Source organism: Lemur catta, chromosome 7, assembly GCF_020740605.2.
Source record: "Lemur catta isolate mLemCat1 chromosome 7, mLemCat1.pri, whole genome shotgun sequence".
In the NCBI taxonomy this organism is placed as follows: Eukaryota; Metazoa; Chordata; class Mammalia; order Primates; family Lemuridae; genus Lemur; species Lemur catta.
Genome location: NC_059134.1, coordinates 8,006,021 through 8,008,947, shown reverse-complemented (window position 1 = coordinate 8,008,947; position 2,927 = coordinate 8,006,021). Strand labels below are relative to the sequence as shown.

Sequence of the window (2,927 nt, the reverse complement as noted above, 5' to 3'; positions counted from 1 at the left end):
GTGCCATGCACCTGTAGTCCAAAATACTCAGGAGGCTGAGGCAGGAGGATCGATTGAGCCAAGGAGTTTGAGGTTGCAGCGAGCTATGATGATGCCACTGCACTCTAGCCCTGGGCAACAGAGCAAGACCCTGTTTCAAAAACAAACAAACAATAAATGGAAGATGGAGAACTTTACCTTATGTATAGCTATTATGAGGAAGAGAGAGAGGAAGCGGGGAGGAGGAACATAGGAAAAGGATGGAAGGGTGGAGGAGGAAGGAAAGTGTGCAGAGTGTTGCATTTGAAATTGTCACTGACAGAAATATGCTGTACAGTGCATACAGTAATCAATAAACTTACAGTTGCCCAAGTCCTCATGACACATCTTGGACAACCACAGCTGTGCATGTTCTTTGCATCACAGCAACACTCTGCTCCTTCCACAAATTAGAATCAGAGACAGCGTTGTGTCTATTTCTCTGCTCAGGCCACGTTCTTTCCCAGCCTCCCCCTAAGGACTGCAGATGCTAATTTTAGTCTAATGCAAGACCCACACTGCATACACCTTTGAGGTACGTATTTTCCTTTCTTCCCTACCACTAGCCTTCCCAAGCTTTAAATACCAAATCTTAGGAAAAAGAAAAATAATAGAAGAGGAGAAGGAGGAAGAGAAAAAGGAGAAAGAAGAAGAAGAAAAGGAAAGAAAAGAGGAAGGAAGGAAGAAAAAGAAGGAGAAAGAAGAAGAGAAGAGGAGGGTTAGGAAAAGGGAAGAGGACAGTGGAGAGGAGGAACAAAAGAAAAGGAACACACACACACATACACACTACACACACACAAATCAAAAACAAAAAACCTTCCACAAATTCTGATCCATCCCAGTAAATAAGACCTAGTGAGTCATCAGGTGCTCTATGAACTACTCCTTATGTACATTGCAGAAATTTAAATAAAGTATTAATAGGTGCTCATTTTCGAGAGACTAATTAACATAAAAATTGAACTATGGATTTTTGTTATTGTTGAAAAGTGTCATTGTCATTTTTTCCTTTGTCCCTCAACACCACCCACCTCCTAAAATACTTCTGTTAAAAACTTTACAACAAGACGCGTTGCTTTCACTCCCTCAATCCATTCATTCTCCTACGACCCCCAATTTCCTTGTTTTTATAACTCCTATTAGTCCTGACCCTGAGTTTTATGCTTACATGATTAGAGGATTAACTCAATTTATGGATTTTCAGGATTCAGAGATACTGTCCATATAACATGGCTTTCTGCCCATAACTTTAATGAGTGTATGAATGAAATATTGTTTATGACCCTCTTTCCCAATCAGGGAAAATTTACTTTAGCTACTTTAGCAAACACAATGTCAATCATTGTCTCCTCATGCTAAATCCCTTTAGATCTCACATAGAGCAAGATTTTTAAAATACAATTATTTCACATTGTATTTAACTTCTAGAGTTTATTAAAAGTAAACGTCTTACCAAGTGAAATATTTTTGTAAAGAAGCATCCTTTTTTGTTGTTCATGAATGTTTTAAAATTTAGAGTGTACAAAACTCTTTTGAAGTGCAATTTTATCTGGACAGGCATCAAAAAGATCTCAATCCTTCCAGAAAGGAGAATATGGCTCCCTTTCTAGGAAAAACAAAACAAAACAAAACAAATAATTAAAAAATTGAAAGCAAAAAAATACATATTTGTAAATATATATTATATTCACTAGTAGATAGAAATATAGATTGTGTATATTTATATATAAATATGTATATAAAATCATAGGAAGTATCAGGATTAGTCAGTAGCAGATTAGAATGTGAATTTCCTGAATATAGCTAATTTTTTTTTAATGATAGATGTAACACATGCTTAGTGGTAAAATTGGAAGTATATAAAAGATGACAAAACTGATTAAGTGCACTATTCAGAAATAAACATTTGTTTTTAGGTTTCTGATATTTTTTCTTACATACATAGAATTATAATTCAATTTTACATCCTGATTTTGTATTGACATTAAATTAGATATTTTGATACCTAATATGAGGAGTCCTCAAAAAGTCTATGGAAAATGCATATTATGAAGAAAACTATTCCTGGATTTTATTTTTTTTTCACGAAAATAAACTCATATTAACTTGTTATAACATGTCTTAACAGGATTTGTTTTGAGGCACTAGAAACATAAGACATCAGTTTGAAAGAGTCCCTATCAGAGCAGCATGAATTCTGCTAAAATTAAAAGCAAGACCAAATATAACATTTATGGTGAAGCTTGGAGGGTGGAGGGAAATGGTGAAGCCGTTGGTGTTTTACAAAAAGTTTATGGGGACAATGTCCCAGAGAAATCAGCAGTTTACAAATGTGTATCTCGTTTTAAGAAGGGATGGGATGATGTCCAAGATGAAGCGCACAGCAGCAGACCATCCTCCATGGTTTGAGAGGAAAAAGATGATCTGCTGCTGCCATAATTGAAGAGCACTGATGATTAACAGCAGAAACAATGGCCAGCATCACAGACATCTCAATTGGTTCAGCTTGCCCATTTGTTTCTAGAAAGTTAAAGCTGAGCAAACTTTCTACTTGATGAGTGCTAAAACTGTTGCAGCCAGATCAGCTGCTGACAAGAGCAGAGCTTTCTTTTGGCTAAGATCAAGTGTAGTATCTGTTCTTATCAGTTTAATGTCTGATATGTCCAAAAATAAAAAAAAAAAAATTAAGAAGGAAAAGAAGAGCAGAGTTTTCAGTGGAAATTTCAAACAGTGGGACCAAGATCCTGAAACACTTCTTTGAAGAATTACAAGAGATAAAACATGGCTTTGCCAGTATGATCCTAAAGACAAAGCACAATCAAAGCAATGGCTACCATGGTGGGAGTGGCCCAGTCAGAGCAAAAAGAGCAAAGTTCATGACAACATTTCTTTGGGATGCTCAAGGCATT

The 2,927-nt window shown here is 36.0% G+C and overlaps 1 pseudogene; it reads left to right on the top strand.

Moving 5' to 3' along the window:
- The first annotated feature begins 2,617 nt into the window (after window positions 1-2,617).
- On the top strand, window positions 2,618-2,704 carry LOC123643185 (annotated as a pseudogene).
- The last annotated feature ends 223 nt before the right edge of the window (window positions 2,705-2,927 follow it).